The 16069-nt window shown below is 42.9% G+C and overlaps 8 non-coding genes across 8 annotated transcripts; all 8 read left to right on the forward strand.

Moving 5' to 3' along the window:
- Nucleotides 1–828: 828 nt before the first annotated feature.
- Nucleotides 829–1019, forward strand: LOC141205048 (U2 spliceosomal RNA). The gene has a single exon (XR_012275822.1). It is a non-coding gene; the product is annotated as a U2 spliceosomal RNA (small nuclear RNA).
- Nucleotides 1020–2143: 1124 nt separating this feature from the next.
- On the forward strand, nucleotides 2144–2334 carry LOC141205127 (U2 spliceosomal RNA). The gene has a single exon (XR_012275901.1). It is a non-coding gene; the product is annotated as a U2 spliceosomal RNA (small nuclear RNA).
- Nucleotides 2335–3456: 1122 nt separating this feature from the next.
- LOC141205049 (U2 spliceosomal RNA) lies at nucleotides 3457–3647 on the forward strand. The gene has a single exon (XR_012275823.1). It is a non-coding gene; the product is annotated as a U2 spliceosomal RNA (small nuclear RNA).
- A 1117-nt stretch (nucleotides 3648–4764) lies between these two features.
- Nucleotides 4765–4955, forward strand: LOC141205380 (U2 spliceosomal RNA). Its single transcript, XR_012276147.1, has one exon. It is a non-coding gene; the product is annotated as a U2 spliceosomal RNA (small nuclear RNA).
- Nucleotides 4956–6075: 1120 nt separating this feature from the next.
- On the forward strand, nucleotides 6076–6266 carry LOC141205050 (U2 spliceosomal RNA). Its single transcript, XR_012275824.1, has one exon. It is a non-coding gene; the product is annotated as a U2 spliceosomal RNA (small nuclear RNA).
- A 6402-nt stretch (nucleotides 6267–12668) lies between these two features.
- Nucleotides 12669–12858, forward strand: LOC141205467 (U2 spliceosomal RNA). Its single transcript, XR_012276230.1, has one exon. It is a non-coding gene; the product is annotated as a U2 spliceosomal RNA (small nuclear RNA).
- A 1121-nt stretch (nucleotides 12859–13979) lies between these two features.
- LOC141205367 (U2 spliceosomal RNA) lies at nucleotides 13980–14170 on the forward strand. Its single transcript, XR_012276134.1, has one exon. It is a non-coding gene; the product is annotated as a U2 spliceosomal RNA (small nuclear RNA).
- Nucleotides 14171–15292: 1122 nt separating this feature from the next.
- On the forward strand, nucleotides 15293–15483 carry LOC141205051 (U2 spliceosomal RNA). Its single transcript, XR_012275825.1, has one exon. It is a non-coding gene; the product is annotated as a U2 spliceosomal RNA (small nuclear RNA).
- The last annotated feature ends 586 nt before the right edge of the window (nucleotides 15484–16069 follow it).

The raw sequence follows: 16069 nt of genomic DNA on the forward strand, positions 1-16069 counted from the left end.
CTACAGGTGGTGAGATAAGCTGCACAATATAATTGACCTTTCAGTATATTGTTGCACACACACCATCTATTTAGCAAATGCCCTTGTTATCAACAGCAGCCTTTTAAACTCACCTGAGCTAACAGGTGTGTGAGCTGGTTACTCTGCTGCGCTTAAAATTTCTTTTTTGGTTTGCTACAATGCCTTTTCTGAAACGTTGTCTCCCTCTGCTGGAACACTGACTTCTTTCATTTAATGCCTGCAGACTATAAAAGAGAAACCAACCCAAAAAGTTTGGTTGATTAGTCTGTGGCATTCTTTTAAACTGTTGCTTATGGCGGTCTCTGTGAGCTTCTCAGTGACATTCAGCCATCCAGGTATCCCGCCTGCAGTAGACGGAATGTGGCAATGGAACGCTGGCTGCGCGTGTCATAATAGGCTCTGAGCCTTTATATACCTGCGCACAGCAGCAGCCACCTTCAGTCTGCTGCTGGACAGCGAGCAGCAGCAGCAGCAGGAGAGGTAATTAATCAGCAACCCTCCTGCTAAGGGTAGACAGCTGCTCGTTCCACACACCCCCCCCCCCCCCGCCTTAATTGGTTCTCCTCCCTTCCAACGGTGTTGAGGCGGGTGGGAACAGCCGGGGGTTGAGGGTACTGTGCTAAAAGAGGTGGAGTTATGCAGATCTAAAACGCGTGGATTGCAGCAGCAGCAAGCCGAAAAGTGCAGGCATGTGAGGGATCTAGAGGTTGACAGCATGTCTTCTTAATGGGAGTCCAGGTGGCCATCTCCACAAATGGACTTTTCAGAATCCTTGGGTGGCACCGTAGTTGGAAACCAATTCTGGTTATCGCTTCTCGGCCTTTTGGCTAAGATCAAGTGTAGTATCTGTTCTTATCAGTTTAATATCTGATACGTCCCCTATCTGGGGACCATATATTAAATGGATTTTTAGAACAGGGAGATGGAAAAAGAGCTTGCTCTGTCCACTCCACGCATTGACCTGGTATTGCAGTATCTCCAGGACCGGTGCACCCCTTCTTTAATGCAGTTTCTAAAATCAGAAAGAATTGAATTCAATGCTTTTTGTTCATTTTGCTTGTTTGTCGGATTTTGGGATGGACTCTTTGGCTTTGCTTTTCTTCTCCTCATTGGATTTTTCATGTTAAAAGTTGCAGAAGCCAGATGACAAGCTCATTTTGGTTCAACTTCAGCAACTGTGCATTGCATTGCCATGTAATGTAATGTAATGCAATGCTATCTATCTAGCTCTCCCTCTATACTTCCTTTTGGATAAACAGACATATTAGGCAAGCATTTTGGAGCTTTCACCTAAATAACTACAGGTGGTGAGATAAGCTGCACAATATAATTGACCTTTCAGTATATTGTTGCACACACGCCATCTATTTAGCAAATGCCCTTGTTATCAACAGCAGCCTTTTAAACTCACCTGAGCTAACAGGTATGTGAGCTGGTTACTCTGCTGCGCTTAAAATTTCTTTTTTGGTTTGCTACAATGCCTTTTCTGAAACGTTGTCTCCCTCTGCTGGAACACTGACTTCTTTCATTTAATGCCTGCAGACTATAAAAGAGAAACCAACCCAAAAAGTTTGGTTGATTAGTCTGTGGCATTCTTTTAAACTGTTGCTTATGGCGGTCTCTGTGAGCTTCTCAGTGACATTCAGCCATCCAGGTATCCCGCCTGCAGTAGACGGAATGTGGCAATGGAACGCTGGCTGCGCGTGTCATAATAGGCTCTGAGCCTTTATATACCTGCGCACAGCAGCAGCCACCTTCAGTCTGCTGCTGGACAGCCAGCAGCAGCAGCAGCAGGAGAGGTAATTAATCAGCAACCCTCCTGCTAAGGGTAGACAGCTGCTCGTTCCACCCCCCCCCCCCCCGCCTTAATTGGTTCTCCTCCCTTCCAACGGTGTTGAGGCGGGTGGGAACAGCCGGGGGTTGAGGGTACTGTGCTAAAAGAGGTGGAGTTATGCAGATCTAAAACGCGTGGATTGCAGCAGCAGCAAGCCGAAAAGTGCAGGCATGTGAGGGATCTAGAGGTTGACAGCATGTCTTCTTAACGGGAGTCCAGGTGGCCATCTCCACAAATGGACTTTTCAGAATCCTTGGGTGGCACCGTAGTCGGAAACCAATTCTGGTTATCGCTTCTCGGCCTTTTGGCTAAGATCAAGTGTAGTATCTGTTCTTATCAGTTTAATATCTGATACGTCCCCTATCTGGGGACCATATATTAAATGGATTTTTAGAACAGGGAGATGGAAAAAGAGCTTGCTCTGTCAACTCCACGCATTGACCTGGTATTGCAGTATCTCCAGGACCGGTGCACCCCTTCTTTAATGCAGTTTCTAAAATCAGAAAGAATTGAATTCAATGCTTTTTGTTCATTTTGCTTGTTTGTCGGATTTTGGGATGGACTCTTTGGCTTTGCTTTTCTTCTCCTCATTGGATTTTTCATGTTAAAAGTTGCAGAAGCCAGATGACAAGCTCATTTTGGTTCAACTTCAGCAACTGTGCATTGCATTGCCATGTAATGTAATGTAATGCAATGCTATCTATCTAGCTCTCCCTCTATACTTCCTTTTGGATAAACAGACATATTAGGCAAGCATTTTGGAGCTTTCACCTAAATAACTACAGGTGGTGAGATAAGCTGCACAATATAATTGACCTTTCAGTATATTGTTGCACACACACCATCTATTTAGCAAATGCCCTTGTTATCAACAGCAGCCTTTTAAACTCACCTGAGCTAACAGGTATGTGAGCTGGTTACTCTGCTGCGCTTAAAATTTCTTTTTTGGTTTGCTACAATGCCTTTTCTGAAACGTTGTCTCCCTCTGCTGGAACACTGACTTCTTTCATTTAATGCCTGCAGACTATAAAAGAGAAACCAACCCAAAAAGTTTGGTTGATTAGTCTGTGGCATTCTTTTAAACTGTTGCTTATGGCGGTCTCTGTGAGCTTCTCAGTGACATTCAGCCATCCAGGTATCCCGCCTGCAGTAGACGGAATGTGGCAATGGAACGCTGGCTGCGCGTGTCATAATAGGCTCTGAGCCTTTATATACCTGCGCACAGCAGCAGCCACCTTCAGTCTGCTGCTGGACAGCCAGCAGCAGCAGCAGCAGGAGAGGTAATTAATCAGCAACCCTCCTGCTAAGGGTAGACAGCTGCTCGTTCCACCCCCCCCCCCCGCCTTAATTGGTTCTCCTCCCTTCCAACGGTGTTGAGGCGGGTGGGAACAGCCGGGGGTTGAGGGTACTGTGCTAAAAGAGGTGGAGTTATGCAGATCTTAAACGCGTGGATTGCAGCAGCAGCAAGCCGAAAAGTGCAGGCATGTGAGGGATCTAGAGGTTGACAGCATGTCTTCTTAACGGGAGTCCAGGTGGCCATCTCCACAAATGGACTTTTCAGAATCCTTGGGTGGCACCGTAGTCGGAAACCAATTCTGGTTATCGCTTCTCGGCCTTTTGGCTAAGATCAAGTGTAGTATCTGTTCTTATCAGTTTAATATCTGATACGTCCCCTATCTGGGGACCATATATTAAATGGATTTTTAGAACAGGGAGATGGAAAAAGAGCTTGCTCTGTCCACTCCACGCATTGACCTGGTATTGCAGTATCTCCAGGACCGGTGCACCCCTTCTTTAATGCAGTTTCTAAAATCAGAAAGAATTGAATTCAATGCTTTTTGTTCATTTTGCTTGTTTGTCGGATTTTGGGATGGACTCTTTGGCTTTGCTTTTCTTCTCCTCATTGGATTTTTCATGTTAAAAGTTGCAGAAGCCAGATGACAAGCTCATTTTGGTTCAACTTCAGCAACTGTGCATTGCATTGCCATGTAATGTAATGTAATGCAATGCTATCTATCTAGCTCTCCCTCTATACTTCCTTTTGGATAAACAGACATATTAGGCAAGCATTTTGGAGCTTTCACCTAAATAACTACAGGTGGTGAGATAAGCTGCACAATATAATTGACCTTTCAGTATATTGTTGCACACACACCATCTATTTAGCAAATGCCCTTGTTATCAACAGCAGCCTTTTAAACTCACCTGAGCTAACAGGTATGTGAGCTGGTTACTCTGCTGCGCTTAAAATTTCTTTTTTGGTTTGCTACAATGCCTTTTCTGAAACGTTGTCTCCCTCTGCTGGAACACTGACTTCTTTCATTTAATGCCTGCAGACTATAAAAGAGAAACCAACCCAAAAAGTTTGGTTGATTAGTCTGTGGCATTCTTTTAAACTGTTGCTTATGGCGGTCTCTGTGAGCTTCTCAGTGACATTCAGCCATCCAGGTATCCCGCCTGCAGTAGACGGAATGTGGCAATGGAACGCTGGCTGCGCGTGTCATAATAGGCTCTGAGCCTTTATATACCTGCGCACAGCAGCAGCCACCTTCAGTCTGCTGCTGGACAGCCAGCAGCAGCAGCAGCAGGAGAGGTAATTAATCAGCAACCCTCCTGCTAAGGGTAGACAGCTGCTCGTTCCACCCCCCCCGCCTTAATTGGTTCTCCTCCCTTCCAACGTGTTGAGGCGGGTGGGAACAGCCGGGGGTTGAGGGTACTGTGCTAAAAGAGGTGGAGTTATGCAGATCTAAAACGCGTGGATTGCAGCAGCAGCAAGCCGAAAAGTGCAGGCATGTGAGGGATCTAGAGGTTGACAGCATGTCTTCTTAACGGGAGTCCAGGTGGCCATCTCCACAAATGGACTTTTCAGAATCCTTGGGTGGCACCGTAGTCGGAAACCAATTCTGGTTATCGCTTCTCGGCCTTTTGGCTAAGATCAAGTGTAGTATCTGTTCTTATCAGTTTAATATCTGATACGTCCCCTATCTGGGGACCATATATTAAATGGATTTTTAGAACAGGGAGATGGAAAAAGAGCTTGTTCTGTCCACTCCACGCATTGACCTGGTATTGCAGTATCTCCAGGACCGGTGCACCCCTTCTTTAATGCAGTTTCTAAAATCAGAAAGAATTGAATTCAATGCTTTTTGTTCATTTTGCTTGTTTGTCGGATTTTGGGATGGACTCTTTGGCTTTGCTTTTCTTCTCCTCATTGGATTTTTCATGTTAAAGTTGCAGAAGCCAGATGACAAGCTCATTTTTGTTCAACTTCAGCAACTGTGCATTGCATTGCCATGTAATGTAATGTAATGCAATGCTATCTATCTAGCTCTCCCTCTATACTTCCTTTTGGATAAACAGACATATTAGGCAAGCATTTTGGAGCTTTCACCTAAATAACTACAGGTGGTGAGATAAGCTGCACAATATAATTGACCTTTCAGTATATTGTTGCACACACACCATCTATTTAGCAAATGCCCTTGTTATCAACAGCAGCCTTTTAAACTCACCTGAGCTAACAGGTATGTGAGCTGGTTACTCTGCTGCGCTTAAAATTTCTTTTTTGGTTTGCTACAATGCCTTTTCTGAAACGTTGTCTCCCTCTGCTGGAACACTGACTTCTTTCATTTAATGCCTGCAGACTATAAAAGAGAAACCAACCCAAAAAGTTTGGTTGATTAGTCTGTGGCATTCTTTTAAACTGTTGCTTATGGCGGTCTCTGTGAGCTTCTCAGTGACATTCAGCCATCCAGGTATCCCGCCTGCAGTAGACGGAATGTGGCAATGGAACGCTGGCTGCGCGTGTCATAATAGGCTCTGAGCCTTTATATACCTGCGCACAGCAGCAGCCACCTTCAGTCTGCTGCTGGACAGCCAGCAGCAGCAGCAGCAGGAGAGGTAATTAATCAGCAACCCTCCTGCTAAGGGTAGACAGCTGCTCGTTCCACCCCCCCCCCCGCCTTAATTGGTTCTCCTCCCTTCCAACGGTGTTGAGGCGGGTGGGAACAGCCGGGGGTTGAGGGTACTGTGCTAAAAGAGGTGGAGTTATGCAGATCTAAAACGCGTGGATTGCAGCAGCAGCAAGCCGAAAAGTGCAGGCATGTGAGGGATCTAGAGGTTGACAGCATGTCTTCTTAACGGGAGTCCAGGTGGCCATCTCCACAAATGGACTTTTCAGAATCCTTGGGTGGCACCGTAGTCGGAAACCAATTCTGGTTATCGCTTCTCGGCCTTTTGGCTAAGATCAAGTGTAGTATCTGTTCTTATCAGTTTAATATCTGATACGTCCCCTATCTGGGGACCATATATTAAATGGATTTTTAGAACAGGGAGATGGAAAAAGAGCTTGCTCTGTCCACTCCACGCATTGACCTGGTATTGCAGTATCTCCAGGACCGGTGCACCCCTTCTTTAATGCAGTTTCTAAAATCAGAAAGAATTGAATTCAATGCTTTTTGTTCATTTTGCTTGTTTGTCGGATTTTGGGATGGACTCTTTGGCTTTGCTTTTCTTCTCCTCATTGGATTTTTCATGTTAAAAGTTGCAGAAGCCAGATGACAAGCTCATTTTGGTTCAACTTCAGCAACTGTGCATTGCATTGCCATGTAATGTAATGTAATGCAATGCTATCTATCTAGCTCTCCCTCTATACTTCCTTTTGGATAAACAGACATATTAGGCAAGCATTTTGGAGCTTTCACCTAAATAACTACAGGTGGTGAGATAAGCTGCACAATATAATTGACCTTTCAGTATATTGTTGCACACACACCATCTATTTAGCAAATGCCCTTGTTATCAACAGCAGCCTTTTAAACTCACCTGAGCTAACAGGTATGTGAGCTGGTTACTCTGCTGCGCTTAAAATTTCTTTTTTGGTTTGCTACAATGCCTTTTCTGAAACGTTGTCTCCCTCTGCTGGAACACTGACTTCTTTCATTTAATGCCTGCAGACTATAAAAGAGAAACCAACCCAAAAAGTTTGGTTGATTAGTCTGTGGCATTCTTTTAAACTGTTGCTTATGGCGGTCTCTGTGAGCTTCTCAGTGACATTCAGCCATCCAGGTATCCCGCCTGCAGTAGACGGAATGTGGCAATGGAACGCTGGCTGCGCGTGTCATAATAGGCTCTGAGCCTTTATATACCTGCGCACAGCAGCAGCCACCTTCAGTCTGCTGCTGGACAGCCAGCAGCAGCAGCAGCAGGAGAGGTAATTAATCAGCAACCCTCCTGCTAAGGGTAGACAGCTGCTCGTTCCACCCCCCCCCCCCTCCCCGCCTTAATTGGTTCTCCTCCCTTCCAACGGTGTTGAGGCGGGTGGGAACAGCCGGGGGTTGAGGGTACTGTGCTAAAAGAGGTGGAGTTATGCAGATCTAAAACGCGTGGATTGCAGCAGCAGCAAGCCGAAAAGTGCAGGCATGTGAGGGATCTAGAGGTTGACAGCATGTCTTCTTAACGGGAGTCCAGGTGGCCATCTCCACAAATGGACTTTTCAGAATCCTTGGGTGGCACCGTAGTCGGAAACCAATTCTGGTTATCGCTTCTCGGCCTTTTGGCTACGATCAAGTGCTTTATTGCAGGAGATTGTGGTTGAAGGGCACTCGGGTACCCCTCTCCTTGGCCTGGCCGGATCGTCCACTTTGGTGGACTTAACCTGCTTGCTGCTATTAGGGAGAGGGCTTAGTCCCAGGGTAACGAGTTGCGATCCCCCAGCTTCCAGGTGTTTTTCGCTGCAAGAACACTGGGAGCGCAGATTGCAAGCGGCTGCAATTTGCAACCTTGTTGCGTTTTTCCATGGAGGTTGACCCTAACCTCGTGCCTCTTTATGCGAGGCTAAAAAACTCTATCCGAGTTCACTTCACGGCGGGTGGCTCGGATATGAGGAAATTAGGGTATGTAGTCCAGGACGTGCTCAGGAACCTTCTTGGCGTACAAAGTAATGAAATTCTCTCCATCCAGGATTATCCCAGAAGAGGTGACTATGACATCACATTCACCGGAGAAGGTATTTTTAGAGATGTACTAGAAAAGTTAAAAAAAGTTGAAAATAGTCCTGTTTTGAAAGGGATACAAATTGTTGAGCACGTCCTGGATGAGGTAAGACTGGTTATTGTAAAAATATTTTCGCCCTTTGTTTCTGCTCCAGAAGTAATGTCATTTCTAGCAATTTATTTTAAAAGTGTTAAATGTATTGGGAAGATATTAAACGAATATAACATATGGACATCTAAGTGGAAATTCCTTGTGAAGTGTACAAGAGATCCAAATACACCAGGTGGTATACGGCTCCCCCCTGCCCGTTTCAAAATTGGGCAAACAAATGGGGATTTCTTCTTTTCTGGGATGCCAGTATATTGCAGAAATTGTGGGCGCTATGGTCATTCAAAAGAAAACTGTCATGTATCATGTAGAAATTGTGCTAGTGAAGAACATGAGACAAAAGAATGCCCTAAGGAAAAGAAATGCAGTTTTTGCCAGACTCCAGGTCACTTTTATTTTTCTTGCCCTCACAGATTTCGGGAAGATGAGCAAAATGGGAAGTCCAAGACGTCCGACCAAGGACCAAAAGATCAGACCACCCCTCAGGAGGAGGAACAACAACCTGGAGCCTCTGGAGACAATAAGGGCGTACCAAATAGTGAAGTGTCTCCAGAGTCTATGACAGGTAAAATACCAAATCCCAAAACCTGGCTGCAGGACCTGCGGGAGTCCAAAAGGAGGGCTGAGAAGGAGCAGAAGGGCACTACTGGTAAGGTCAAAAGGGACCGGCAAAAGGCCGACACAGAAGCCCATGCCCAGTCTGGGTCTCCTAGTGCTGAGGGCGCTGAGTGGATAAAGGTGGGTCCTAAGAAAAAGAAAAAGGGTGGTTCGGAGGAGGCAGCAGGAGGTGAACAGATGGACACTTCTCCAGAAGGGGACGTGGACGCTGGACCCTCAGGGGTTTCGGTCTCCGCTGCTACAGGTGGGGACCGGGATCTTGCTGCCTCTGAAGAGTCAGAGGCTCTGCCTTGTGCGCAACCTCCTCCTATAGGACGACCTTCTACAGGTCAAACAGGGGCGGCGGAACCCCTCGGAGACCCACCTGATGAGGAACTGCATGGCCAGCCAATGGAGACCCAGCGGGTTCTGCCAGCCAGCCCTCCGAGCTATGCCAGTGTAGCGTCGGGTTTATATAAATGTGGTAATCTTTCCTCCTCCACGGAGACTCTCGTGACGATACTATCAGATGAGGAGGGAGGCGCAAGCCCAGTGGTCTGATCAGGTTCATCGGACAGGTAAATCCGTTGCTCTTAGTTACCTAAGTAAAATTTCTACATTTTCTAATGATGGCTGAACTCAAAGGTATTTCCCTCAACGTGAGAGGCATAAAATCTAACACGAGAAGAACTGCTCTTTTTAATTTTTTTACGTGTTTTACTGCATCTGTATTTTTTCTGCAAGAATGTAATATCCCACATGAAATGTCATATCAAAAATATAAAGATGAGTGGAAGTGTGGGCCATCTGTCTGGTCCGGATCGAATGCTGCAGGATCAGCGGGTGTAGCCATACTTTTTAAAGGGAACGTTTTAATTGATTTTATTCAGGAAATTTTACCAGGTCGTATTTTATTAGTGAAAGCTTTTATTGATGGTATTAGATGGCAGTTTTTAAATTTTTATGGATCAACAGAGAAAAATGAAAGAGCCGAAATGCTTGATCTTTTACCATTATTTATTAATAACTCTGAACCTTTTATCTTAGCAGGGGATTTTAATTGTGTTTTAAAAGGTGAAAACCGGCGCTCCAGCTCTGTAAGCAGGAACTACGATAAAACCTCAGGTATGCTACATGATATAGTCAAAGATGCTAAATTGATAGACATATATAAAGAGTGTCATAGTGATAGCCCAGAGGACGCCGGTTTCACTTGGAGCAATGCTAATTGTAGCTCTAGGATTGATTTTATTTTTGGTTCAGATAAAACAATACCTGCCAAATGTGAAGTTTTAACTAATATATTTTCAGACCATAAACTTTTATCCTTTACCATAAAAGTAAATGACAACAAAAAATGTGGTAAGAAAAGCTGGAAAATGAACGTATCCCTTTTAACCGACCCGCAGATTTTATCAGATTTTATTGAGTTTTATAGGAAATGTAGAAAAGGGAAAAAAACAAATGAGACTATGAGTGTATGGTGGGATAGAATGAAAGTAAAAATAAAAGACTTTTTTATTAAAAAGAGTATATGTAGAGCCAAAGAAAAATATGAAGAATATAGAATTTTAAATACTCGCCTACAAACATTATTTAAGCTCAGAGACAATGGGATAGATGTACAAGTTGATATTTCAAACTTAAAAGAAGAGATTTCAAAATGGCTAGAACAAAAAGGAAAAGAGATAATTTTTCGTTCTAGAGTACAACATATAGAAGAAAATGAAAAGTGTTCCAGATATTTTTTTAGGAAAAATAAAAAAGAAAAAGTGATAATTGACCATATAGATGGTGAGAATAATATAAAAAATATGCTGGGTAAAGTTGAGGGTTTTTTTTCTAATCTTTTTAATGGAAAAAATATAGATAATAAATTAATGGATGATTCGCTGCAAGGACTAACAGCTGTTTTAGATCCCGCATCCCAAGAGTTTTTATCCCAAGTTTTAACGGAACAAGAAGTGTTAAAAACTATTAAAAGTTTTAAAACTGGAAAGGTCCCTGGTCCTGATGGCATCCCAATAGAATTTTATGTATGTTTTTATGATATTTTAAAAGATGATTTGTTTTATTTGTTTACTGAGGTTTTTAATAATAAGGTTTTATTAAATTCCTGGAAGAAAGGTGAAGTCTCCCTCCTATACAAAAAAGGCGATAAATCAAAATTAGAAAACTGGAGACCAATAACACTTTTAAATTGTGACTATAAAATAATGGCTAAAATTTGTGCAAATCGTCTAAAAGAAGTCATCAGCAAAGTTATTCATTCTAATCAAGTGTGTGGGGTGCCGGGGCGCAGTATATGGGACAATCTGAATTTAGTGAAAGACTGTATTGAGGATGTGAAAGACAGAAAGGGGAAAATGGCGATTTTATCTATTGATTTTGAAAAAGCATTTGACCGTGTCTCACACTTTTATCTTTTTAAAGTTTTAGAGAAAATGGGCATACCAGAAGGGTTTTTACTATCGCTTAAAGCATTTTACAAGGATTGTACAAGTAAGATTTTAGTGAATGGTTTTAAGACACAAGAGGTATTTTTACGGTCAGGGGTGAAACAGGGATGCCCTCTGTCCCCCCTACTGTTTATCTGTGCACTGGAACCAATGTTATGTGCAATACGCCAAAATAAACAGATATGCGGTGTCCCTCTGCCTGGAAGCGGTGGTTTGGAGGCCAAGGTTGTAGGCTACATGGATGACGTGGCGGTCTTGTGTACAGATGCACCATCACTTACGGCCACTCTCCATCAATTGCAATCCTTTTGCCTAGCTTCTGGTTTTAAAATCAATTTTAATAAGTGTAACATTTTAAGTGTTGGGGGGATGATTTTACGTGATGTACCAATTAATGTCTCCGAATCCATTTCCATTTTAGGTATATCATTCACTGAAAATAATGATGGTTATAATAGTTGGGAAACAGTTACACAGAAAGTAAATACGAAAATATGTATGTGGAACATGAGGAGACTTACAATGGAGGGTAAAGTATTGGTTTTAAAGATGGTGATTTTACCTCTTTTATTGTATCTTAGCATGGTTTTCCCCCCGCCTGTTAATGTTTTAAAAAAGATAACCAAAACCTGTTTTACCTTCTTTTGGAACTCAAAAATGGAAAAGCTGAAAAGAGAAATCGTGATGAAATCAAAAGTAAAAGGTGGTAAAGATTTTCCAGATTTTAATAGGTTTCTTTTAATCCATCTGTTCGTTTACTGTTTTAATGCCCTTTTTAAGAATCACTATTGGTCCTTTTTTATGCGTTTTAATACAGGATTTTTTATGAGAAAGTTTGGATGGTATGAAGTTAATATATCTGTGCCCCATGCTTTTAATTTGTCGACGCATTATGAGATTTTAAGGAAAATAGTGTCCGATTTTAATTTAGGGACTAAGAAAATAGAGGAATTAAGAAATAGTAAGAAACTAATTAAAGAAATACGTAAAAGTGAGGAAATATGTAATGTTGACAGATATGATGATGACAAATCTATGTCTATCTGGAAAATGATTAACGTTTTTTATCTTTTTAATGAACAGAGAGATCTGGCTTGGAGTTGCATGCACCGCTGTCTTCCTTGCCGGGCATTCCAATACAGAAGAGGATTTGTGAGGTCTGCCATCTGCCCAAGAGCCGGATGCCAAGACGAGGAAACGGTGGAACATCTATTATGGACATGTAATTTTGCAAAGGATTTCTGGAGAAGACTGCTCCCCCTACTGGAAAGGGTGGCAGACCTCAAGGACTTTACATATAAAACTGTGCTATACGGACTTATGGAATGCCCCACAATGGACCAGTACACAATGGCTTGGAAGACAGTGAACTGCGCCAAGTCATCTCTCTGGAAAGCGCGCAACATTGCTATTTTTAAACAAGATGTTTTATCAGTGAATGATGTTTTAAGTTTATGTTTATGTGAAATGTATACTTATTATTTAATTGACAAAAAGAAGAATATACATATTTCCAAAAAATGGCTTGTTGACCAATGGAACCTAATTATTTAAAATCTTTGTATTTTTTTGTTTTGGAAATTTCATTTGTCTTTTAACGTTTGGTATTTGTGTAATTATGCTTGTAATTTGTTAAAATTTTAATAAACGGTTTTATCCCTCTGCAGGGGATAGCCAAATTAAAAAAAAAAATCTGTTCTTATCAGTTTAATATCTGATACGTCCCCTATCTGGGGACCATATATTAAATGGATTTTTAGAACAGGGAGATGGAAAAAGAGCTTGCTCTGTCCACTCCACGCATTGACCTGGTATTGCAGTATCTCCAGGACCGGTGCACCCCTTCTTTAATGCAGTTTCTAAAATCAGAAAGAATTGAATTCAATGCTTTTTGTTCATTTTGCTTGTTTGTCGGATTTTGGGATGGACTCTTTGGCTTTGCTTTTCTTCTCCTCATTGGATTTTTCATGTTAAAAGTTGCAGAAGCCAGATGACAAGCTCATTTTGGTTCAACTTCAGCAACTGTGCATTGCATTGCCATGTAATGTAATGTAATGCAATGCTATCTATCTAGCTCTCCCTCTATACTTCCTTTTGGATAAACAGACATATTAGGCAAGCATTTTGGAGCTTTCACCTAAATAACTACAGGTGGTGAGATAAGCTGCACAATATAATTGACCTTTCAGTATATTGTTGCACACACACCATCTATTTAGCAAATGCCCTTGTTATCAACAGCAGCCTTTTAAACTCACCTGAGCTAACAGGTATGTGAGCTGGTTACTCTGCTGCGCTTAAAATTTCTTTTTTGGTTTGCTACAATGCCTTTTCTGAAACGTTGTCTCCCTCTGCTGGAACACTGACTTCTTTCATTTAATGCCTGCAGACTATAAAAGAGAAACCAACCCAAAAAGTTTGGTTGATTAGTCCGTGGCATTCTTTTAAACTGTTGCTTATGGCGGTCTCTGTGAGCTTCTCAGTGACATTCAGCCATCCAGGTATCCCGCCTGCAGTAGACGGAATGTGGCAATGGAACGCTGGCTGCGCGTGTCATAATAGGCTCTGAGCCTTTATATACCTGCGCACAGCAGCAGCCACCTTCAGTCTGCTGCTGGACAGCCAGCAGCAGCAGCAGCAGGAGAGGTAATTAATCAGCAACCCTCCTGCTAAGGGTAGACAGCTGCTCGTTCCACCCCCCCCCCCGCCTTAATTGGTTCTCCTCCCTTCCAACGGTGTTGAGGCGGGTGGGAACAGCCGGGGGTTGAGGGTACTGTGCTAAAAGAGGTGGAGTTATGCAGATCTAAAACGCGTGGATTGCAGCAGCAGCAAGCCGAAAAGTGCAGGCATGTGAGGGATCTAGAGGTTGACAGCATGTCTTCTTAACGGGAGTCCAGGTGGCCATCTCCACAAATGGACTTTTCAGAATCCTTGGGTGGCACCGTAGTCGGAAACCAATTCTGGTTATCGCTTCTCGGCCTTTTGGCTAAGATCAAGTGTAGTATCTGTTCTTATCAGTTTAATATCTGATACGTCCCCTATCTGGGGACCATATATTAAATGGATTTTTAGAACAGGGAGATGGAAAAAGAGCTTGCTCTGTCCACTCCACGCATTGACCTGGTATTGCAGTATCTTCAGGACCGGTGCACCCCTTCTTTAATGCAGTTTCTAAAATCAGAAAGAATTGAATTCAATGCTTTTTGTTCATTTTGCTTGTTTGTCGGATTTTGGGATGGACTCTTTGGCTTTGCTTTTCTTCTCCTCATTGGATTTTTCATGTTAAAAGTTGCAGAAGCCACATGACAAGCTCATTTTGGTTCAACTTCAGCAACTGTGCATTGCATTGCCATGTAATGTAATGTAATGCAATGCTATCTATCTAGCTCTCCCTCTATACTTCCTTTTGGATAAACAGACATATTAGGCAAGCATTTTGGAGCTTTCACCTAAATAACTACAGGTGGTGAGATAAGCTGCACAATATAATTGACCTTTCAGTATATTGTTGCATACACACCATCTATTTAGCAAATGCCCTTGTTATCAACAGCAGCCTTTTAAACTCACCTGAGCTAACAGGTATGTGAGCTGGTTACTCTGCTGCGCTTAAAATTTCTTTTTTGGTTTGCTACAATGCCTTTTCTGAAACGTTGTCTCCCTCTGCTGGAACACTGACTTCTTTCATTTAATGCCTGCAGACTATAAAAGAGAAACCAACCCAAAAAGTTTGGTTGATTAGTCTGTGGCATTCTTTTAAACTGTTGCTTATGGCGGTCTCTGTGAGCTTCTCAGTGACATTCAGCCATCCAGGTATCCCGCCTGCAGTAGACGGAATGTGGCAATGGAACGCTGGCTGCGCGTGTCATAATAGGCTCTGAGCCTTTATATACCTGCGCACAGCAGCAGCCACCTTCAGTCTGCTGCTGGACAGCCAGCAGCAGCAGCAGCAGGAGAGGTAATTAATCAGCAACCCTCCTGCTAAGGGTAGACAGCTGCTCGTTCCACCCCCCCCCCCCGCCTTAATTGGTTCTCCTCCCTTCCAACGGTGTTGAGGCGGGTGGGAACAGCCGGGGGTTGAGGGTACTGTGCTAAAAGAGGTGGAGTTATGCAGATCTAAAACGCGTGGATTGCAGCAGCAGCAAGCCGAAAAGTGCAGGCATGTGAGGGATCTAGAGGTTGACAGCATGTCTTCTTAACGGGAGTCCAGGTGGCCATCTCCACAAATGGACTTTTCAGAATCCTTGGGTGGCACCGTAGTCGGAAACCAATTCTGGTTATCGCTTCTCGGCCTTTTGGCTAAGATCAAGTGTAGTATCTGTTCTTATCAGTTTAATATCTGATACGTCCCCTATCTGGGGACCATATATTAAATGGATTTTTAGAACAGGGAGATGGAAAAAGAGCTTGCTCTGTCCACTCCACGCATTGACCTGGTATTGCAGTATCTCCAGGACCGGTGCACCCCTTCTTTAATGCAGTTTCTAAAATCAGAAAGAATTGAATTCAATGCTTTTTGTTCATTTTGCTTGTTTGTCGGATTTTGGGATGGACTCTTTGGCTTTGCTTTTCTTCTCCTCATTGGATTTTTCATGTTAAAAGTTGCAGAAGCCAGATGACAAGCTCATTTTGGTTCAACTTCAGCAACTGTGCATTGCATTGCCATGTAATGTAATGTAATGCAATGCTATCTATCTAGCTCTCCCTCTATACTTCCTTTTGGATAAACAGACATATTAGGCAAGCATTTTGGAGCTTTCACCTAAATAACTACAGGTGGTGAGATAAGCTGCACAATATAATTGACCTTTCAGTATATTGTTGCACACACACCATCTATTTAGCAAATGCCCTTGTTATCAACAGCAGCCTTTTAAACTCACCTGAGCTAACAGGTATGTGAGCTGGTTACTCTGCTGCGCTTAAAATTTCTTTTTTGGTTTGCTACAATGCCTTTTCTGAAACGTTGTCTCCCTCTGCTGGAACACTGACTTCTTTCATTTAATGCCTGCAGACTATAAAAGAGAAACCAACCCAAAAAGTTTGGTTGATTAGT

This window comes from Phyllobates terribilis, unplaced genomic scaffold, assembly GCF_046119375.1.
Source record: "Phyllobates terribilis strain yellow unplaced genomic scaffold, ASM4611937v1 Scaffold_138__1_contigs__length_4804227, whole genome shotgun sequence".
NCBI classification, from domain to species: domain Eukaryota; kingdom Metazoa; phylum Chordata; class Amphibia; order Anura; family Dendrobatidae; genus Phyllobates; species Phyllobates terribilis.